The sequence below is a fragment of the Equus caballus genome, chromosome 3 (assembly GCF_041296265.1).
Source record: "Equus caballus isolate H_3958 breed thoroughbred chromosome 3, TB-T2T, whole genome shotgun sequence".
Lineage (NCBI taxonomy): Eukaryota > Metazoa > Chordata > Mammalia > Perissodactyla > Equidae > Equus > Equus caballus.
This window is the reverse complement of record NC_091686.1, coordinates 56,948,859-56,973,593: the sequence shown is the minus strand read 5'-3', so window position 1 is coordinate 56,973,593 and position 24,735 is coordinate 56,948,859. Positions and strand designations below refer to the sequence as shown.

The window sequence follows — 24,735 nt, the reverse complement described above, 5'->3', positions numbered from 1 at the left end:
TGGGAACAATGGGGCGGCCAGCTAGCCTGTGGGTGGGGGTGGGGGATGACCACAGCAGAGGATAAGGAGGCCCCACATTAAAGCCAGGGGCAGCTGGCTCGCAGTAGCAGCAGGGGAAGATGACAAAACTCCTGGCAGCAATCGTGCTGCGCTGCACTGCCCCTGCCAGAACATAAAGGGCGTGCTACACCAGCAGCCGACCGGCGGGGTCAGGGACCCTTGGGCAAAATCCACACAATCCAAGTCCACAGCCAGAAAAGACAGGAGGGTGACACAAGGACCAGATTCCTGTCCCCTGCTGGCAGGACGGCAGCATGAGCCTCCTCTGTCCCCAGAGGCCATGGCAGGGCGTGGGGAAGGCAGGGTGGAAAGGAGAAAGCCTAAGAGGGAGGCTGAACTTTGAAGGTAACAACGACCTAGAAGAGAGAGTTACTCTGAACTGGCAACAAACTGACTTCAGTTACAGAGAAATTTAAAGTTATTCTTTACTCATCCAAGATATGACTGTAAATTTCAAAACTAGAACATCTATATACAATGCTGTGTGGGCCTATCCAGTATTTATTCTCTCTTCTGATAAAAGCAGCTGAGTTTCCTGGACCCTATGTTTCCAAGCCTTGGGTGTTCCTTTGACTTTGCAGCCTGCCAAGAAATTCCTTTCCTTCCTTAAATTTGAAACTAGGTCAGTTTCTGTTATTTGCAACTAAAGAACGCCAGCTGATACAAAATATATAATCCCAATTTTGTAAATGCCCAAGAGCACACTGGCACACACACACACTTCTACACGTGAAAAAGATTAGAAGGAAATAAACAAAATGTTAATAATGATCACCTCTGTAATAGGATTACAAAATATCGCTACTTTCTTCTCCCTTCATTTCTAAATTTTCTACTCTTTACAACAAGTATGCATTATATTTTTATTCAGAATATAGAGACATAGAAGTATTATCCATAATGTCCGGAAAAATAGTGTAAGGAAAGCCACTTACATTAAAAAGACATGTCATAGGACTTTGTCTCTTGGCATCCTGGGCCAGCCAGCAGCCCCGATCATGTGAAAGGTAGGGCAGCACACGGCAATGGAAAGAACACTGGCTAGAGAGCCGAGAGACCTGAGTTTTAGCTCTGGCTCTGTCACTAAAGAGCTGTGGACCTCAGTAAGTCTTTCAGCCTCCCTGAACCTCAAGCTTCTTTATCTGTGAAATGAAGGGTTAAACTCCCTGTCAGATCACAGAGGTCACTCACCTGTCAACCAGACCCTAGCTCAGGTTCCATCTCCCAATATTTTTCAGAAATGTGTGTGACAGAACAAAATGTCCCAGTTATGCCTGCCCAAGTTTTAACTTTCAGAATACTTCCAAGGGAACTCTACGGACATTGCTTGTTTCGCTTCTGAGACTGAAACCTAACAATATTGCTTTGATGTTCTCCATCTTGTTTTCTTGCTGTCTGTGTCAGACAGCATTGCCTGTCACAAGAATGGGAGTGCTGCTAGGGCTCGGCCCTGACATCAGCCTAGCACCCGAATACCACCAAGCCCGATGGTGCCATACCTCTTCGTACCCTTAGCACACTGCCTCATCAGGCAGTCAGTCATCAGAACCACGGACTGGCAGGGACAGATTTATGGAGCGATCTAGTAAAGCCAGATTTGCCACTGCTGCTTCAATCTGGGAGATCGCAAAGCCAAGGAAACCCAAAGGGACGTGGCGTGATGTTTCACACTGCATCCTCAGTTAGTGGAGGTCTGTCTGGGTGAGGGACCTCGAGGGACCCAGATGAAGTAGATGCACATAGAAGAATGGAGCAGGGATGGAGCTGTAGGTAAAACAAAGACCAAACTAGCAACTTTTACATCCGTTCTAAACTAACCAGGACTTCATCAAACTACTTTCTCAGCTATATTTTTCCCTCCCATTCTTCTATTCATGTCTTTCACTTCCTCTGAGAATTTCCTTTCTCTTTTTACATATAATGCCGAAAAGTCATCTTTGGCTTGCTGAGGACAAACTCCCCATGCCCCAGAGTGACGCATGACCTGAGGCTCTCCACCCTGTGTCAGGAGACACCTACCTCGCAGGGCTATAAGGAAAATATAAGCCCTGAACCTTTTAATTCTGTACAGCAAGAAGCTACTGTTCTTTTTCCTGCTCGTCTTAATTTCTAACCTAAGAGAAGGAAACAGAATGGAAATGGGCTGGGTACTCTTGTCCAAGAAAAACTCCAATTCTTTAAACACTAAGAGGAGGAGAACTAAAATCTGAATGCAGAAAAGATACAATTAAGCACACTTGCAACCTTGGCAAGGACATGAAGGGGAGTGTAAAGGGAATTAGACTGCGTGGGAGTCAGGCTCGCTCCAAAGAAAACAGGCCCCGGAATGTTTCAAGATGGGATCTACAGAGAGGGAGTGAGTCACTAAGAGAAGAAGGGAAGAGAGAACAGAAAACACCAGGAGACACAGTCATTCCGGTGAGAGAAACCACATAACCAGCAATGAGGAAGTTTAAAGGGTAGAAATGTCATTTAAACTAGGACTGAAGAAAAGCAAAGAGGGAGAAATGGTGATTTGTCTCTTTGCCAAATTCAGTGTTGCTGAGGGTGGGGAAGAGAATGCGTAATGTGGGAGGGACTGAGGAATTCCAATAAGAAGGTTATCTCCCCCAAAGAATGCCTGAGAAGGGTTTTTTCCGCAAGAGATTAAGTCATTATTCTTAAATAACCCAAGAGGTCATTCACTGCCTTTCTGGTGCTTACCAGTATAATCCCTGAGCAGAAAATAATTTTCTAATATGAAGTGGGGGAGCAGGAGGCAATGCAGAAAGGATAAAGATCCCTCAAATTAAAAACGAGAAGCCAGTTAAATGGTTTATGGTTAAAAAAAACTTTTGGAGAAAAACTGCTGACTTTGCAGACGATGCTAACATTACAGACTTCATCATAGTTCACTGCCTACCAACTCTCCTTACTGAAAATGCAGCCAGATAGGAAGCCACAAACATCTTCTAAACATTCATTTACCTCTCTCCCTTGTAAATTACTTCGTCACAAATATATTTTTAGTTCAGTGAATCAAAGCCTCACCTACTTACATTCTCTATTTTCAAATCTATCATCGAAATTAGTGAGCAATGCAAGCTAATTTAATAAACAGAAAATATAAATAAAATAAAACGTAGCCACTTTGAGAGGTTTACTTCGGTGATCATAAACAAGATCATTTCTATTTTGTTGCCAATGGGGATTTCTGGTAGTGGGTCTATCTGATAAGCTTCAGAAACAATAGTTCTATTGAACTGCTAGAAAGGAAGTAGTTATGACCGGATTGCTTCCTGTGGTGAACAAAGGGCTTTTGCTGACATCGCAACTTGATGGTTACAGAGACAAGCCCGCCAGTTTTGTCCTTCAAAACTGAAAGTTGTTGGCTTTTGTTTTTTGGTTTTTTTTAATTTCACCGTTTCGAGAGGAAGCAAAATCTTTAGACTTGCTTCCTAAGGAACAGTTTAAAAAAGAAGAAAAGAAGGGAGAGTAAGAAAGGAGAAAGGAGAGTAAGAAGGAAAGAAAAAGGAAGCAAGGAAGGAAGCAATCAAGAAAACAATGATATGGTCATGTTCCTGAGTGTTGCTTTTTCTATTACAAAATAAGAAGACGTTGGATAATAAAGAAGCCAAAAAATGTTACAAGGCCCATGTGTGTATCATCATAAGGCTAAGAATACAAGGCAAGGCCCGCAAGGCCAAGCATGCAGGGTTTTGAAATGAGTGCAAGGATTCGTTCACCTGAAAACTTTTTAAGGCGTAGAATCAACATAGGTTAAATGGCTGAGTCTCGGGAATGGGTGCACGAAGAAACAGGATACTTTCTCCTTCATGCCCTTCATTTCTTTCCCGTCATCCTTGGTGTGGAGAGAATCTTTGGTAAGACAGAAGGAAGGGGGCCACTTTAGCGAGGTTCGGGGCAGTCCTGTGCTCTCCCCAGAGCACATTCTCCAAAACAGACATCTTTTCCACGATGGTTAGACTCTGACGAAAAGACCTCAGAGGAATTACTAAAATACCATATGAGGTTGCTCTCCAATGGCACAGTGTGGGTCTCTGTGGTAGTGGAAGAGAAAGCAAATACGTCTCGATAGGAATGTCTCTAAATGAAAATATACACGCTTGTTGCATTTTCCATGGCGGGACACGAGGGAGAGGCCTCGGGAAATCCAGGAGGAGGAGAAAGGCCCTGAGTATAAAGGAAGGAGAAGAGCGGTGTCAGTGAGAAGAAGGAACACAGTTTAGCACTTGAAACATTTGTTTGGCTTCAGCTCTGACCAGAGACGTTTTCCTTAGTGCCCAAGTACATCCAAACAGAATAAGCACCAATTTCACGTTAAAAAAAAAAATTAGTCATGCATTAGACACACATTAGAGAGTGTCTGTATCATTCTTCCTTTGAAAATAAAAGCAAACCACTGCAACAGAACTGGTTACATAATTTGCAGGGCCCAGTGCCAAATGAAAATGCTCCTTGATCAAAACTTATTAAGGATTTCAAGAGGGCAACAAGCAGAGCATTAAAGCAGGGAAGCGGCCTTGCTGAGTACGGGTCCTGTGTGACTGCACAGGTCATACACCCGTGGAGCTGACCCTGCCCTACAATTAAGGTCAGATTTGGTTAGGTTCAGTAAAACATTTCGGAAAAAACAAATCCTGGATGTAGATTCCCACTGTAAAAGTTGAAGAGGGAGAGCTTGATTATTGAAGTCAGAAGACCAGTTGTCCTCTGCTTTCCTACGAGCTGTAGAAGGTCTAGATGCCCTCAATGCTGCTTCCCACCCCAGTACTTTCACAATTCCGCTAGACCAGAGCCTGCGCGCTGCGAACAATGAGCAGGCTCCAAAGGACACCATCGATAGCGCTCAGATGTGGAAAAGGCTGAAAACATGTTCTGGGTAGTTTGGGTTCCTGTAAAATACCTTTACATTCTTGTAATACTTTGAGCCCAACTAAATCCATGCTTTCACTGTAATGGTTTACTGATTTCAGCTCTGGAGCAAAGTGAAAATACTACTGGTAATTCAATGTTTATTTCACATAATGCTAAAATCCTAGTATAAATGCTAGTGTTTTATTTTAAAATTTAAAAATCAGTGAAACTAAATATTTAATACATTTAAAATATAAACGTTTATAAATATAAAACAAATAAAAATGAAAATTTATTAAAAATATGTTAACCATTCATTATCATTGTGATAAAAATTATTCATAGGTGAAATTATTTAATAATATTTAAAAAATGTATTAAACACTATGTTTGAATTAAGATAATTGAATTAACCACGAAAAGTTGGAAATGAAGCAATACACTTTTAATTAAACGCAGTATAAAAACAAAGGCATCAGTTATGTCATGTTTAATCTTTGTGCAAAATTTTGTGTAATTTTTTTCAGCTGCTGTGAAAGTGTCATGACTGTATCTTAGTTGGAAGAATGGTGAGGAATAATTACAGGTGCCAATTCCAAATAATTTCCTCTGGCCCTTCATTTTCACTTAATCGTATGTATTATTTGGTAACTTTGAGATAAACTTTGGGACTAACTTCTTTTCAGGGACTACAATGTTTTGATTGATAATGATTGTTTTGTTTTACTGATATTTTATTATTTTTTTTCTCTTTTGTTTTTTGAGGAAGCTTAGCCCTGAGCTAACATCTGCTGCCAATCCTCCTCTTTTTGCTGGGGAAAACTGATTTGGAGCTAACATCCGGCCCATCTTCCTCTGTTTATATGTGGGACGCCTACCACAGCATGGCTTGATAAGCAATGCCTATGTCCACGCATAGGACATAGGCATAGGGATCTGAACCAGAGAACCCTGGGTTGGTGAAGCAGAGCACGCGAACTTATTAACCACTACGCCACAGGGCAGGCCACTGTTTTACTGATATTTTATTTTTATTTTTTTACTTTTTCCTTCTTCTCCCCAAAGTGCCCCCCGTACATAGTTGTATATTTTAGTTGTGGGTCCTTCTAGTTGTGGCATGTGGGATGCTGCCTCAGCATGGCTTGACGAGCAATGCTAGGTCAGTGGCCAGGATCCAAACTGGTGAAACCTCAGGCTGCCCAAAGTGGAGCACACAAACCCAACCACTCGGCCACAGGGCTGGCCCCTTACTGATATTTTAGAACAAAGTATTTTAAATTTTTTTCCTTTTTCCTTAATTTTATCATGTAGAAATAAGACTCTCAAACAGAGTTAACTGTATTACTTTCAAAATTATTATTTTTATATTCCACCTGTACAGAAAATCTTTGAACTGCACTGAGAATTGATTTTGCAGTAGAAGCCTTCCGATACCGCAGTATGGTTGCTTATTGAGACTCATAAATATAAATCTGTCTGGAGTAGAGCTATCCTCAGTATAAATTGAATTTGGGGATCATTGATCTTGATCTTAAATCATAAATGATTCAGATATCAAATATTTTAAAACATTAAAAAATGGTATTACGTGAGCTAAAATATCACTATGTAGAGGATTACAAATATCACCACGTAGAAAATTAGTAGGTTACCAAACACCAGTTTTGCCATCATTATTATGGTTCATTTGCTTTTGTAATCCAACCCTTCACATATACACAAAAATTAATTTTATTTTTAGAATTTCAAAGTTATCCTTGAGAAAAGTAGAGATACACTGTAGTATCAAAAAGCTGAAGTTAGAACTATTGTAATGAAATTTCAGATCAATGAGTAATTAATAAATATTTCCATTTTAAGACAGGAACAGTATGACAAAGAGCTAACATAAACAACTTTCCATCATCAACTCATTTCTCATTCTTTGACAGCAGCCAGCTTGGGCTATGAGGTAACCTTGGGAACAGAGGTTCCCCCACAAGGGAACAAGATGGAGGACCCTGGATCCCTGACAGTGGAGTGCCAAACTGGCCTGTACTAACTACTTCAAGACATTCATAAGAAAGAAAAACCTACTTTTAGGCCACTGTCATTTGGAGTTCTGCCACTCGGAGTCAAATCTAATACTAACTAACACAAAATTCTGTATACAAATTGAGCTGCTTCAGATACAGAACCTGAAATATGTGGCACTGGCTCCATGAAAGCAGTGGGAGTACTTTCCTACGGGCTGGAAAGGTAGCTGCCCTTGTTAAGTCTTAGCTAAACATTTAATAAAACTGCTATCTATTATAACTCGGAAGGCAGACCACTTGCTAGTTAAGAGTGTAGTACACGGGAAATGGTTAGAAAAAAATCAGAATTCCGGTACTTGTTGGCCACATTAAATTCTTACAAGCTTGAGCTAGAGCTAGGCAGACAGACTTAAAGCAAAGGTGGAAAGGACTTCAGCTCTGCTGAGAGAGGCTTACTCTGCCTACAGCCAGTAACCAGAGGAAACTGAAAATCTGATAACTTAGATTTACAAGATTTACAAAGCCAAGCATTCTCTCCCCCAACTGAAGCAGAGTTAGCAGTGTCTTAGGAACTACAGTCTTAACAGTGCATATGTCCGATCTTACCAAGGCTGCTTAAAGAGTTGAAGTGAAGACTTTGCCTTCTCCAACCAGCCCATTGCTTTAGTTGACTTCATAGCCACCATTAAGCTGAGTGATCGAAATGAGCAGGACTCAAAGGCTACTGATAGAGAACCAGAGTCTTCAGGCGAAAAATCATGTCTAGACAGGTATTTTGGTTGTGGTTACTGGCATAGGAAACTGACCAGTAGCAAATAGACTGGAAGTCTACTAAATTATTGAGAATTTTATTGCCAAAGAATTCCCACAAGTCTAGCCTGCAAAATGCTGTGATTAACTCTTAAAGCACACTGGACATCTAACTCTGAACCAGCAGAAAGTGACAAATGTGGTGCAGTATACTCTTAAATGCCTATCTCATTGTGGCTATGGAAGATAATGGACAAGGAAGAATCTCCAGAGGGCAGTGACAGGGCCTACAGAGGAGGACGGGCAAGGGACTTACTCGAAGGGAGCAGAGCCAGGGCTTCCAATGGGTGGTGGGAGGAGGAGGAGCTAACCCAGAAGCTTTGCTTCCAGAGAAGACCGGCTTCCCTGTTTCTGCATATCGGGATGTGGGCGTTGTCTATTCTCCCAGTTCCTAAATGGGTGTTTCTATTTTAGTTACCCTGTTCCTATACTACTGTAGTATAGGAAAAGGAAAACAAAAAACTTACCCTTTAATTTATGGGTCGCTGGACCGAAAGGAGTCAAATTTGGGCCTGGTGGAAAAAATTGTACATCATTTAGATCCTAAACTTTGAGACTTTGATCTGAATGACACTTTGGTATTATCTCTCTTAGAAAGATAGTAGACATGTATTATTTTTCAACATGAGTAACTATCAGGGAAATGCAAATCAAAACTACAACTAGATATCACCTCACTCCCATCAGAATGGCTAGAATTAATAAAACAGGAAACAAGCAGTGGAGAGGATGTGCAGAAAAGGGAACTCTCACACAGTGCTAGTAGGAGTGCAGACTGGTGAAGCCACTATGGAAAACAGTATGGAGATTCCTCAAAAAATTAAAAATAGATCTACCATACGATCCAGCTATTCCACTGCTGGGTATTTATCCAAAGAAGATGAAAACAGGAATACATAAAGATACATGCACCCCTATGTTCATTGCAGCATTATTCACAATAGGCAAGACTTGGAAGCAACCTAGGTGCCCATCAAGAGACAAATGGATAAAGAAGATGTGGTAGATACACCCAATGGAATACTACTAAGCCATAAAAAATGATGAAACCTGGCCATTTGTGACAACATGATGGACCTTGAGGGTATTATGCTAAGTGAAATAAGTCAGAGGGAGAATGTCAAATACCACATGATCTCACTCATGAGTAGAAGAGAAAAACAACAACAAACAAACACATAGAGACAGAGATTGGATTAGTGGTTACCACAGGGGAGGGGCGGAGGGAGGAGGGCACAAGGGGTGATTAGGCACATGTGTGTGGTGATGGATTCTAATTAGTCTTTGGGTGGTGAACTTGATGTAATCTGCACAGGAATTGAGGTATAGTTATGTACACCTGAAGTATATATAATGTTACAAACCAATGTTACCACAATAAAAAAAAAAACAGAAATGCATTATTTATGTAGAAAGAAAGGTGTACAGAAATATCAGGTGGTCTAAAGAGCAGACACTGGCAAAGACTGATGATTGTACTCCAGGAGGTTCTGTAGTAATAGAACTCTTGATTTTTCTCTAGTCAGATGGCCACTTGAAATAAAAAGTACATTTCCCAGCCTCCCTTGATGTTAAATACATGGTCATCAAGCCATGTGACTAAATTCTGACCAAGAGGATGTAGATAAAAGTGGTATATGCATTTCCAGGAAATAGCTTTGGAGGGAAAAAACATACCTTTCTCTTTCCTTCTCTTTTTCCCTGCTAGGTTGTTGCAGACTTGATGAATGGAGCTGCATCAGCCATTCTAGATTAAGAAGTGACTTTGTAAATGGAGGTCATGCAGAAGCAGCCCGGGTCTCTGATACTGTGAAGTGCCATGTCAGTCCTTGATTTCTGTCCTCTAGACTCGTGCTGTTCCATACAGCACTCCTTAGCAGTATGTGGCTACTGAGCACTTGAAAGAGGGCTAGTCCAAACTGAGCCGTGCTCAGTGTGTATAAAATACACATCAGATTTTGAAGACTTAGTATGAAAAAAAGGATGTAAAATATCTCATTGATAATTTTATATTGATTTCATATCCAATTATAATATTTGGATATACTAGATGAAGTGAAATATATTATTAAAATTAATTTCCACTGTTTCTTTTTACCTTTTTAACATGGCTAATTGAAAATTTAAAATTTCATATATGGCAGGGCTGGCCCAGTGGCATAGTGGTTAAGTTTGCGTGCTCTGTTTCGGCGGCCCGCGGTTCACCAGTTTGGATCCTGGGCATGGACTTACACACTGTTCATCAAGCCATGCTGTGGTGGCATCCCACATAGAAAAACTAGAAGGACTTACAACTTAGGACATACAACTACATACTGGGTCTTTGGGGAGAAAACAAAGAAGAGGAAGATTGGCAACAGATGTTAGCTCAGGGCCAATCTTAAGAAAAAATAAAATAAAATTCCATATATGGTTTACATTGTATTTCTATTGGACAGCACTGTTCTAAACTTTTATGTGGGAAAAGTCTTCTTTGTTAAGCTCTTGTTATTTTAGATTTTCTGTCACTCACAGTTGAACTCAATCCTAAGAAATTATCTACAAGTACATTTTTAAAAAATTCTATCTCAAGTCTCAGACCTCTCAGTTCCAGATATATTTTCTCAAATGTCTACTTAAAATTTCCCCTTGGATATCTCAAAGTCATTTCACACCTACAAGTCTCAGGCTTAATTCACGATCCTTGCCGACATACACCCTAGTCAAACCATTTTCTCTTCCACTGTAACCTCAGCGAAAATCATCGCCATCCATCCAGTTATGCAAGCCCGGGACCTAGGAGTCTCCCTTGACATCCTCCTTTCCCTCACCAGCACACCCAATCGATCATGAAATCCTAGAAATTGAATTCAAAGGATCCTCTAGTAGTCCACTTTACTCCACCACCACTGTCACCGCTCTAGTCTTAACTCCCTTCATTTCTTCTCAGGTCTAATACAACAGTCTCTCAACTGGTCTCCTTTACATCCAGCCTGGCCTCCTACCAATCCAGTTTTCACGATGGCACCAGAACATTCTGTTCAAAAACTTAATCTGGTCACATTAGCCTCAGGTTTAAAATTTTCAATGGATTCTTATTGCTCTTAAGGTAAAAACTAATCTCCATTAAAAGGACTACAAAACTACATATCTGGCCGACTCTCCCCTTACTCCCTATATTCTTGCCACACAGAATGTGCCATCCTCCCTCATGTCAGAGGGCCTTTGATTATGCTGTTCTTCCAGTAAAGAATGTGCTTCAATGCCTTTCCTTTATCCTCTGTCTGCCTAGTTCACTCTCATTCATACTTTGGAAATCAGGAAAACCTTTTCTGACCTCCAATTTAGGTTAGTTTTCTTCGTTACATGTTCTCACAGAATTATATTTCTCTCTCTTAGACTACAATCTCAGTTTATAATTACACATTCATTATTATGATGATTTGTCTGACTCTATGAAAATTGGAACTCTGTCTGTTTTTGTTCCCTATTGTATTTTCCAGTGCTTAGCGCAGTTTTTGGTAGAAAACAGGCACTCAGTGACTATTGGTTGAAAGAGTTAATGAATTTTTATTTATTATTTCCATTCATAAACGTTCTATTTTAAATACTCGGGATAAGAAAAGGATCAGAAACATTATAACATGGCATTTTAAGTTTATTTAAATAAAATAGTTTCCTCAAAAACTATATATACACCCAACCAAAAAGCACAAAAAAAAAAAAAAAAAAGAGAGAGAGAGAGAGAGAAAGGGCCTGCCTTGGTGGTGTAGTGGTTAAGTTCACATGCTCTGCTTCAGCAGCCTGGGGTTTGCAGGTTTGGATCCCAGGCATGGACCTAGCACCACTCATCAAGCCATGCTGTGGTGGCATCCCACATACAAAAAATAGAGCAAGATTGGCACAGATGTATGCTCAGGTTCAATCTTCCTCACAAAAAGAAAAGAAGAAGAAGACCTGAGACTTATTACACCCTAAATGTCAGGCCTCTCAGAACCTCTCAGGGCAGAAAATCTCACAAGTGATCTACAAGTTTTTATGTATTGTTATCAGTACCTTTCAAGGATAGCTTCCAAGCCACCACAATTGCCTGGTGTGTAGACTTACTATCTGCCTCAAGGACAAGAAACTTCTCTGTGTAAGTGCATACTAAGAGACATCTTTCTCACAATCATTCTGAGCTTCAGAAGGTGGACCAGTTCATTCAGGACTCAAGAGCACACACATACAGAACTAATATCCACACCCCCTCAAGAGTCTGGATCTCACAAGGAGATCCAATGGCATTAAAATACAACAATGCATACCTGTAATTGTTTTAGTGTGTTAGATCTACAAGGCTGATTTAGCATTCAATATGTATCAGGATTCAGAATACAAAAGATGCAGTAGCATCATTATGAAGTAGGGCTTCCATTAAAAAAAAGAAAAAGCCCAAATAGAATTAGTAGAATTAATTAATTAATTAATTAAAGTTAGTTCTTGCTCACATGAAGGCCTCTGAGGCTCTCTTTTCTTTGTGTGTTGGTCCACTTTCCAGGCTGCTCTGGCATTATGGCATCTCCTTATCGGAATGTTCTTCCGTAACACTGGTAATAAATGCTTTCCCCGGAAAGTGACATACATCACTTCTATACACATTTCATAGACCAAAGCTAGCCACATGCCTACACCTCACTTCGAGGTAAGTGCAATCGTCTTGTTTGCCTGAAAACAGAGGAGAAGAAGAAGTAAGTGAACAGGGTAATGCATTCCATAGTGTGTTACAGTTATCACATTTGTGGCAGTTCTTTTCTTTTCTAGGAAGATTAGCCCTGAGCTAACATCTGCTGCCAATCCTCCTCTTTGTGCTAAGGAAGAGTGGCCCTGAGCTAACATCCATGCCCATCTTCCTCTACTCTATACGTGGGACGCTTACCACAGCATGGCTTGCCAAGCGGTGCCATGTCCGCACCTGGGATCGAACCAGCGAACCCCCGGCCGCCGAGAAGCGGAATGTGCGAACTTAACCCCTGCGCCACCGGCTGGCCCCTGTGGCAGTTCTTATAGTTTGACCTTGATCTTCTAATATTTACAGTAAAAATGATGGATAGTTCACCAACTGTGTATGCATACGTGTTAGTCCACCAAATAAAACTATTTCATTGATGTTATTTTATAGAAATTTATGTTTTCTACTATTTAGTGATCACTTCATATATGCTGAATGCAGTAATGTGAATTTGTTAAATTTTGTTTTTGCTTTTTGTCTATAAATTTTCTAACAAGGCAAAACCAGACCAAAGAATTTCATTGTTCACTCACAACTAGAATATACAACTATGTACTGGGGGGCTTTGGGGAGAAGGAAAAAAAAGGAATTTTGTTGTGATTTTAGAAATTGTCTTCACTCAACACATAATTGTAATTAGGCTTATCTCATAACCAATGAGTGATATTTTGTCAAAAAGATCATTCCTCATTTTACCTGTTTTTTTTTTTTTGAGGAAGATTAGCTCTGAGCTAACTGCTGCCCATCCTCCTCTTTTTGCTGAGGAAGACTGGCCCTGAGCTAACATCCATGCCCATCTTCCTCTACTTTATATGTGGGATGCCTATCACAGCATGGTTTGCCAAGCGGTGCCATGCCCGCACCCGGGATCCGAACCGGCGAACCCCAGGCCACCGAAGCAGAACACGCGCACTTAACTGCTGTGCCACCAGGTCGGCCCCTCATTCCTCATTTTAATTTTCATTAAAGTTTGTAAAGTATATACTTAAAAAATAGCCTAAGTTTTCTTTTTCCTAAATATTCTCTTGCAATTTTTTGCTGCCATAACAGTTTTGGCCTGAATTTTATTTTCACAGGTTTAAAGATAGATTTTTATTTCTGCTGAATTGTGTCATTAGAGAATATCTATTATTAAAAAATAATTTTAGCAGATTAAATTGTATCTTAAAAAGGAATAAAGAGGAGGAAATAAGAAATATAAAAAGGGAGGGTTTAAGAGAGTGAGAAAGAAACAAATACTTAGAACCCACTTGTTGGGAAACAATTCTTCACGGATCTCTGACATTTCTGCACATCAGACCAGCAGAGGAACTGACTTTTTCTTTCGGGATTATCTTCTCAAGGATGTTTGTAGAGAGAACAACCTTGGAAGACAGAAGGAGCTTATCTCTTTAGAGCAGAGGGCAGATTTGGTTGCTGCAAAGTATAATTAAGATAATACTTCCCTCTGGAACAAAGGTTGGGCAGGTTTGCTTGCAGGCCCCTTAAATCGACTGGGGTTTCCTAAGCTCAGGGTTCCTCAGCTGCGACGCAAACCTGCTGCATGTGCAGCACTCACCTGGGCACGTCACCTCCGTGAGATCTGTGGGGCACAAACGACATAAATGGGAAGCTCGTGCTGCCTGGTGTGCTATGAGTAACAAAGTCCTTTTTCTCTGACCTAGGAGTCTCATGTCTTTTGCCAGCATCTCGAAAATGGTGGCAGGTGAACTTGACAACAAGAATGGGATACTGACAGACATGGCTTTCTGGAAGAGAAAGAACAAGGGATCCTAAGGACTGAGTCAAGGTTTATGAGATGATTCCCTGAGACCCAGTAGTGAAGTTCTTGCCCAAGTGGTAGGCAAGGGCTGACTAGGGAGGGGAAGTCTCCCATTGTCTTAGCTGGTCATGAATGTTTAGAGTCTGAGTGGCAAGAGGTAGGATTGAAACAAATCACCTAAATAGTGCTTTATCTGTTGCTCACTCTCTTCTGGGAGGGAAGAGAAAGGGTCAGGGAATCCCCAAAGCTGACAGAGGGCTTTGGGTGGTCTGAAAACATGGGAACGTAGTTTTGGCTGAGCCATGAGCAGCCACTAATGTGCTTTGCCTACTGGCATCGAGCCACTTTCTTCATACACACCTCCAAATTCCTCCTTCCATCGCCTCTACTCCTACCTCAGGCACTTTCAAGAAAAGGGTAATTGGAGGTGGGGTTGAGGTCTCCCTGTTCCCAAGGGGGACAAAAACTATAGACAAACTTCAAAGTATGCTGGGGAACTTGAGGGAAGTGAAGGACTCAAACTCCCATGGCTCTGGTGGACACAGACACAGCAGTCAGCCATTCTACCAGTTCCGTGAGGGGGCCAGTGCCCAAATCCAATTTACAGTTTGATCAGGGGATGCAGTAGGGATGTGACACTAATATGACCTTGTCTTCTAAGATTTCCCCCACTCCTGATTTTCCTCCTACTTCTCTAAGAGCCTATCAGTTTTATTCAATGGCTCCTTCTCCTCAGACCACTTCTTCAATTAGAAATTCTTGAAAGAAATCGTTAGAGGGGAGGAGAGTACAGGAATTGGGGGCTGTCATGGGCCTTTAAGGAGAAATTTTTGAATTGTTAATGGTTAGAGGTAAGTTGAGATTTTCATATTTTCAAAAAGAGGCATGGGTTGAAAATGAATAAGGGACATTCTCTTACATGCTGATGTTTTCCACAGTTTCATCCTTGCTGACCTTTCCTTCTATACTTTTAGATATATGATTTGATCCACATTCTAGAAGCTATTTATATGCTCAGGGTTCCCAACTCTGTTTCTCCAGTTCCACCCCATCTTCAAGTTCCAGACCAGCTTTTTCAAATGCTTGTCAACTTAGCTATCCCACAGACGCTTCAACCTACCACATTAAAAAAACTAACATAATCATAATCTCCTTAAATATCCCCATCTTTCCCATCATGGTTAATGGAATCAACATCCTAAAATCTCCCAACTAAGAAACTCATCCTGGAGTCCTTCCTCTTCTCAGCCATCCACAACCAAATGCTATCCATTTTCTTTCAGAAATCCATCTGAAATATAGCCATTCTTCCCCATTTTTACTGCCACTGATTCAATTCGGACTCTTATGGTTTCTCTCCTAGACTAATGAGACAGTACCCTATCAGGTCTCTCCTCCGTCAATCTCTCCAAAGTCCAATTTTACACTCCTGCCATAATTATCTTCTTACCAAACAGATATGATTATACTCTTCCCTTTGTGTAACCATTTCTCCTGATTTCCCACTAGCTGCCCTATAAAAGCCAAGCTCTTTTGTCTGGGTACAGTGTCCTTCAAGATATAACCCCAATATAGTGCTCCAATTTCATTTCCTTCCACTCCCCACCACAACCCTAAGCTCCAAACCACAATGAACTTCTCAGATATCTTTTCAAAACGCTTTGCCTTTGCACATTTTGTTCTCTTTGCCTCAAATGCCCTTTCTTCCTCTTCTGTATACAGCAAATTCCCATTCTGTCCTCAAGACTATCCATCATTCACCTCCTCTGTCAAGCCATCCCTCACATTCTTAGCATCTACCATAGCATTTATTTCTGTGTATTCAATTTATTTCTTTATGCATTTGCCTCTTCCACTAGACTGAAGTATTTAAGATTCAGGATCATAGGTTTTTCATTTTTGAGTCCTGGTTGCCTAAGCAGAATGTCTTGAATATGGTTGAACAAATGCTTATTGGCTTAATAACTTCATTTCTCGTGCCAAGTTAGGATCCAATGAATGCCTTAGCCTAGACTCAATTCTTGAGCAACCAAATGCTGGTACTTTACATATTTTCCATATTCTATATTACATAAATTTTATTCTTTGGACCCTTCATTCCTTGAATACTTTCATTTTGGTTATTTAAATGAACATGATGAACTACACATGGGGGAAAAAATTTTAATTTTGCTCCTTATTAAAAGTCTTAAGAGTCTGGTAAGGGGCCAGCTCCGTGGTCAAGTGGTTGAGTTTGTGTGCTCCGCTTCGGCAGCCTGGGGTTTCTCCAGTTCAGATCCTGGGTGCGCACCTGGCACTGCTCATCAGGCCATGCTGAGTTGGTGTCCCACATAGCACAACCAGAGGCACTCACAACTAGAATATACAACTATGTACTGGTGGGCTTTGGGGAGAAGAAGGAGGAGGAGGAGGAGGAGGAGGAGGAGATGGAGGAGGAGGGGAGGGGGAGTGGGAGGAGGAGGAGGAGAAGGAGGAGGAGGGGAGGGGGAGTGGGAGGAGGAGGAGGAGAAGGAGGAGGAGGGGAGGGGGAGTGGGAGGAGGAGGAGGAGGAGGGGAAGGAGGAGGAGGGGAGGGGGAGTAGGAGGAGGAGGAGGGGAAGGGGAAGAGGAAGAGGAAGAAGGAGAAGAAGAAAAGATTGGCAACAGATGTTAGCTCAGGTGCCAATCTTGAAAAAAAAGTTTGGTAAGGGAAAATATAGAAACTATTAGCTAAATTAAGGATGAGGAGCACCTATGAGTTATCCTTGCATCCCTTAGGGTTATAAAAACTCAAGAATGTGACAATCTGACCATATATGAATGTATTACTAATCACATCATTCCATAGAATATCAGCAACCCCATTACTAAAATAAAAGTGTAATTTGAAGATCCCAAGATTCTGGCTACCAAGATTATATTCTTTTTAGGGTGTGGCTTTCTTTGGTTTAGGCCACAGCCTTTTACAGTCCACTGCATTTTATCTGGTCATTTTATCAAACTGATCAAACACCTCCTGTGCCATCTCAGAAACACACAGGTGGGAAATGAGGGGCAAGGAGCAATTCATGAAGAGAGATGGAAAACAGCCAACACAACACGTGTCTCTATATTTAACGTAACCTGGTCTGTATCCTTAGGCTGATGAAATTTGAAGAAACCTGAGTTATCTACATCAGCTACCCTGAGAAATTACAAGTGCCTTGAGGACAGAGAGCTTTTACTCATCCCTCTTCCTCTCCAGGTAAAACATTCTGAATATGCCTTTGTTGAATTGTATTCATTGGAATGCTTTACTCTTTCTTTACAAAATTCTAGATGATATTCATATGGGGCAACCAAAGACCCAGAATTGCTAAAGCAATACTGAGAAAAAAGAACAAAGCTGGAAGCATCACAATCCCTGACTTCAAAATGTACTACAAAGCCATAGTTATCAAAACAGCATGGTACTCGTACAAGAACAGACGCAGAGATCAAGGGAACAGAACCGAAAGCCCAGAAATAAAACCATGTATCTGTGGACAGCTAATCTTCAATAAAGGTGCTAAGAACATACAATGGAGAAAAGATAGTCTCTTCAATAAATGGTGTTGGGAATACTGGATAGCCACACGCCAATGAATGAAAGTAGACCATTATCTCACACCATACACAAAAATTACCTCAAAGTGGATCAAAGATGAAGATAAGTCCTGAAACCATAAAACTCCTGGAAGATAATATAGGCAGTACACTCTTTGACATTGAACTTAAAAGGATATTTTCGAATACCATGTCTTTTCAGACAAGGGAAACAGAAAAAATAAACAAGTGGGACTTCATCAAATTAAAGAGCTTCTGCAAGGCAAAAGAAACTGGGATCAAAACAAAAAGACAACCCACCAATTGGGAGAAAATATTTGCAAATCATATATCTGACAAGGGGTCAATCTCTATAATATATAAGGAACTCACACAACTGAACAGCAAAAAAAGAAACAGCCTGATCAAAAAATGGGCAGAGGATATGAACAGATATTTTCCCAAAGAAGATATACAGATGGCCACTACGCACATGAAAAGATGTTCAACATCACTAATCATCAGGGAAATGCAAATCAAAAGTACACTGACATACCTACCTTACATCTGTTAAAATGGCTCTAATCACTAAGACGAAAAATAACAAATGTTAGAGAGGATGTGGAGGAAAGGGAACCCTCATACATGGCTGGTGGGAATGCAAACTAGTGCAGCCACTATGGAAAACAGTATGGAGATTCCTCAAAAAACTGAAAGTAGAAATACCGTATGACCCAGCTATCCCACTACTGGGTATCTACCCAACAATTTGAAACCAACAATCCAAAGTAACATATGTACCTCCATGTTCATCGTAGCACTATTCACGATAGCCAAGACATGGAAGCAATCCAAGTGCCCATTGACCGATGACTGGATAAAGAAGATGTGGTACATATATATACAATGGAATACTACTCAGCCAGAAAAAAGTCAAAATCATCCCATTTGCAATAACATGGATAGACCTGGAGGGAATTATGCTAAGTGAAATAAGCCAGACTGAAAGACAAACCATGAGATTTCACTCTCATGTGGAATATAAACAAACACATGGACAAAGAAAACAGTTCAGTGGTTACCAGGGCAAGGGGGTTGGGGTGTGGGCACAGGGGGTGAAGGGGAGCACTTACGTCATAACAGACAAAAAATAATGTACAACTGAAATTTTACAATGATGTAAACTATTATGAACTCAATTAAAAAAATACGTAATCAAGGGTGAAATAATCACATAAGCCAGAGGCTGATACACACTCATTAATAGTTTTTTGCTTTGTGTTGTTTTACAATTTGCAATGTGTGAAAAAAATGTAGTGTGCTTTGTGTGTGGTATTTGGTATTATAGAAAGGAAAGCTAGTATGGTAGCAGAGCCAGGAGTCAGAAAGCCTGAATCATACTAATTCTACCTCTAGCTGAATGAATTGGGAAAAGTCCCTTAATTTCCCTTTGTGTCCAATCTGTATCTGTAAAACGTGTGTGTGTATGTGTGTGTGTGTGTGTGGAATGTGATTATATGTGTAAGTATATTTGACTGAGAGATTGAGGAGCAGAATTAACAATTTCTAAGATTTTTCCAATTTCTAAAAACTATATAAAACTGAAGTTGTGCTATGTTATCCAATGTTGTTTTCGTTATCTTTTTATCAAGGTAAATGTTTCATACAGTGCAAAGCACAAATTTTAAGTGTAACTTTCAGTGAGCTTTGATTAAATTATAAGATAGATGCTAGTGAAATCAACATCACAGTCAAGATCCAAAACATTCCCACCACTCAGAAATCTCCTGGCTCCTTCCTGTCGTACCTCTCATAGGAACCATTGATCTGATTTTTATTACCAGAGGTCATAAACTCTGTTCTGAACTTCAAAGAAATTGAACCAAACAGGAAAAAAAAATCTAGATGATATTCTAATAAAGCATACTCATCTATTGTCTGATAAAATATAAAACACACATGCATCAAAAAAGAATAAAAAGCGGGGCCAGCCCGGCTGCACAGCAGTTAAATTTGAACATTCTGCTTCGGCGGCCCGGAGTTCACCTGTTTGGATCCCGGGTGTGGACATGGCACCGCTTGGCACACCATGCTGTGGTAGGCGTCCCACATATAAAGTAGAAGAAGATGGGCACGGATGTTAGCTCAGGGCCAGTTTTCCTCAGCAAAAAGAGGAGGATTAGCAGCAGATGTTAGCTCAGGGCTAATCTTCCTCAAAAAAAGGAATAAAAAGACTTGCTTTCACTCTTATGTAGTATTTAGCAAAAATAGAGAAATATTGTTAGACAATCTTGGGGTAGAGGAACCTGCAAAATAATTGCTGACTCAGTCACTGGAGATGAAAACAGTTTATTTCTGTCAACTAAAAAAGGCAGTACATAAAACAGACCCCAGGGAAAGGAGAAATATTTGTGTTTCACAGAATACAAAAATGCAATTGCAAAAAGAATCAGATGCTGAGTAAGGAAAAAGATATGGTGTTTATTTACTATGGAGCCCTTTTAAGTCTGAGACACAAAAAGAATAACTAAACCAAAAGATAACTTGGAAAATATCTCTTAAAGTCTGAAAATCCTTAACAGTTAAAATTTAACAGTATGAGAAAATGAGAACCATTTTTATAACACTGGCCAAATAATCAAGTTCTAAGATGTCCTTACAATTCCATGCTCAGTCTGTTCTCAGCTGTAACTTCCATGACTTTTATTTTCTCTGAGTGGGCAGGGCAGTGAGACCCAGAAGATTCGCCTTGTGGGCCAGAGCCATGTTAAATACAGTTCTTTGCCTACTCATCAGACACAAGAAAGCAGTGAATCATTCATCTTCTAACCAAAACTAAGCTGGTTAATTGCATGGCTATCAACCTTGACAGTTAATGTTTACATTCAAAATTGGGGGTAAAAACCAAGGGAGTTTTTAACAAAAGAAATATGAAGTGGACCATTAATGAAATTCTAACTGGAGTGAAACTAAATCTTTTTTTTTTTTATGGCAATAGTAAATGTTTTAAAGATGTAGTACTTCTTGTTTTCCAGTCTGTGTTTTCTTGACCACAGCCAGTATAGGATATAATAATTCTAAAATAACAACCCCCTAAGTTATGTTATTGTAGAGTGGTTTTACAGCCCAACCCAAGGCAGAATAAACATCAGTAACGAATTGTTCCCATGAACTGACCTAAGGAAAGACTGTCGCTACAAACTAGTACACTTTCAAAAGCCTAAGAAAGCAGAACTCTGAGGTATGACAGTTTCATTGCTAATTTATGTCATCGAAGATGTCATCCAACTGAGCAATTATTTAATTAAGAAATAATATCTCAAGAATCGTCTTGGCTCTAGCTGGAATCACTTACAAACTGCTGATAAATTTAGTGATATTCAAAGTGTAAAACTGTTTATTTACTCAGCACTAGCTATTGAAATTCAACGAAACCAAAATGTTATTTACTTTCAGTCAAAAGTAGGTGATGAATATTATTCCTTATTACAGAACGTGGAGGTGATTCATTATAATGTTTTTTTTGTTTTCATATTAGTCATTTGGCATCCGAGAAACTCAATATGTCATGGAGGGGGAGGGTGCAATAGGAGTAACTTTTCTGAAAATGAAATTGCTGTTTTCATATACTCTTTCTGTTGGCTCCTAAATTCAGGCAGTTAGAGAAATGTATTTCCTTGATTAAATGTCCTGACTCAGGCAGATTTTAATAACATCTTTATTCTAAGCTGAGTCGTTGTAACCTTGATGCTAAATGGTGGCAACAAATAAAATGTTTCGCTCTTTCACATACCCCTAATAAGCTCTTCTAGAAGCAGTCATTCTTTGGGAAAAAAACACCTGATTAGCTTATTGATGACATACAGAGTCATCAAGTAAATAAAATATATTTTTTTAACAAAAAGTAAATAAAATATGTTTTTTAAAATTCTAACTGGTTATAGTTTCTATTTTCAAACTAATATTTTCTTCAATTCTTCAATAAGCCGAGGTTGAAAAATTAAGTATACAGCATCCAAATAAAACACATTTATGAACCAATTCATAAATTTAAGTCGCATAAATCCAGAAAAGTGTATTCGTATTTGATGTTTCAGGATTTTTCCATCAATAAACGAGTTTTTATGTTCAACTTCAGGGCTAATGGCGAGGTTTTGTACTTCATATGGTGTCTTTCATCTTTGGCCTTGGAAATCCCTTATGGGACTTAATTAATTCTCACCACACCCCTCTGAGAGAGATTGGTATTATTAGCCCCCTTTTATAGTTGAGGAAACGAAGACAAAAGGAGATTAGTAGGAGATTTCCCCAGTGATATAGACCACATCAGGAACACATTGACATGAGCTACCAAACTCCTCACCAATAACCATGTTATTGGCCTCTTCACTTCCCCTTGTATCGGTATCAATATCTTAACATCCTCAACAGAAAAAGTGTCTCATTTAGCAACATAGTTAAATTGAATTACTTTCCCATTCTAAAAATTTTACATTGCCTCTTTGACGATTTATTTTATTGCTTTCTCCTTGCTACAAAATGGATTTTGACATTTTGCAACTAAACGTACAACTTAGTATCCTGAGAAAATTAGAGCATGCATTACCTACAATTAGACATAAAATTTTCAGGAAATGTCAAGCACCAATACCAGATCATCTGTAGAAACATTTTAGAGTCCACAGAGGCCATTCACCCAGAAATCTTTATGGTAATATTATTATGATATAAACTCATGAAGTGACTCATGTTGGCTTGTTCAGACTTGTGCTCTTTGTGAACTGAAGACCTGCCATAAACCCAGTTACAACTAGTTTCTCTGTTCTTGCATTATGCCTCAAATTGACTGTGAAAGTAAGTCTGCATATCCATTTTTCTGTTAGAGTTCAATGGCAAATATCTGCTACTGAAGCAAAATGAAAACAGAAAACTGACTCTTTTTTTCTAACATTTATTTTTTTCCATTTTTTGTTGAGACATCCCAAAAAGTTTATCTTCAGGCTTAACCAAATCCAGTGGCTTTGATTTTCTATCCCTTACATGACGAGCATCTCTTATTAAAAGAGAAAATGTCCATTTTTCAAAAAAAAAATTTTTTTTTTAATCACAGGATTTAAAAAATTATATTTAACTCCTTCGTGTAGCTAGGAATGCTTATTGGAAAATATCTCTATTCTTAGATTTATTCCAAGTTTCGTTTCTTTTTGCTGTTTGGTTTTTTTGTGATATTCTACTCCATTGAATTGTATCACGTCATGCTACCAACAAGTGGTCTCTCTCTCTTCACAATGAACTCTTTCTTTGCCTGCTCTACTTTGGATAATTTCTATAAAATAAATGCAATGATGACCTTTGAGGAAAAGGTAAAGAGAGGAAAGGCAAAATCGGATGATTTTAGTTCTGAAACTTTTGAAACTAAATTATTCAAATATTTTATGCTTCAGCCTCCATGCGCACTCACCTTCTTTATATAAAATTCCCAATTTTTAAATTTAGGATAACTTGTCTTATGTCATATGATTTTAGCAGTAAACATTTTGTTTTAAAATTCTGCTATACTAAATTAAATCACAGTACAGTTTACCATATTATATATAAAGTTTATATATATATGATATGTGCAAGAAATGAAGCCCTTTTGCTCTTATAGAGTTCATGTCAGAAACAAAGCAAAGCACATTGAATTCTTCTCACATTATAGTACAAGCCTATATATTTATATATATGTTGTATATATGCATTTTTTTTCCTAAGGAAAATAACAAGACTTTTCAATATGAAGAGATAATTTACTCCAAGTCTCAGCGTCAGATTCAACCCTGTCGTTAGCAAATCTCACTTGCTGAATATTTTAAATATTTTCCAAAGTCTACCAGTATGTGCCCATATAGCTTGGACATGCTACAAAATAATCTTTCCTCTTAAAACAGAAACATACTCTATATTCCTCACATGAGAGCTTTCAAAAGAAGGACACATCTTCTTTCAATATTTACTGCAACTTATAATGGAATTTCTATTCTAAGGTTTGGATAGAATTAGTTATACTCATTTGTCATATACTCCCAAATATTTATTTTAGGGAGTGGTTGATAAACCTGCTGTTCTATCTGGTAGCTTAAAACTAGGCCAATCTCACCATTTGGGGCTGAGCACCATTCATCCCCCTTATCTCTCTAACAGCCAACCTGAAGCAGTTTGGTAGAAATATATCGGCATTCCCCCTTTGAACTGGTACAGCAAGCTTTAAACTTACCATTGCAAAACAGAAAGAAAAAAAAAATTCTGTGCAACAATCCTCTCTGATTTGGAGATAGAAAGGTTGATAAACTATTTCCAATTCAAAATAAAAAAATGTAAAATCATTTTCACAGAGTTAGTGGATTCTTTCCAATACAGTGACAGGACATCATGGACTAAATTTAATGAGCTATGCAAGGAATGAAGTCTTTTTGCTCTTAGAGAGTTTATGTCAGGAATAGGGCAAGCACATTAAATTCTTCTCACACTGTAGTACAAACCCTGTTCAATTTTCTAGGTGACTCTGTCAGTTGCCGTGTATCATGACTTTTTATGATATAATGCGAATAATATAAGGCTTATTAGTAGTAGTGGTAGTATTTCTAATAATCATCCCCTCATGCCTTAATAAACCAGACTCTTATGTACTCAGGCATACTTGAGCTCGGTTTCAAAAGCTCTTTCATTTTTCACTGAGAGCAATTCACCAAAACCTCCTCCCTCTTATCCAGAATCAACTCTTCATTGTTGCTTCTCTTGTTGACTTACAGTGAAGGAAAAACCGCTGTGGTGTTATTAGGTCTGTTTTTTAATGGAAAACTAGCTGTGCTGTATACATATATATATATGCATGAAGATAATAGTCTATGCAAGACATAATTTCTTGAAAGCAGACAATACAGAAGTGGATGAAATGGA

The 24,735-nt window shown here is 39.3% G+C and overlaps 1 long non-coding RNA gene across 1 annotated transcript; it reads left to right on the top strand.

The window, feature by feature from the left end:
* The first annotated feature begins 2,316 nt into the window (after positions 1 to 2,316).
* Positions 2,317 to 18,728, top strand: LOC138923622 (uncharacterized). Its single transcript, XR_011437503.1, has 3 exons — positions 2,317 to 2,478; positions 5,445 to 5,550; positions 17,373 to 18,728. It is a non-coding gene; the product is annotated as an uncharacterized lncRNA (long non-coding RNA).
* The last annotated feature ends 6,007 nt before the right edge of the window (positions 18,729 to 24,735 follow it).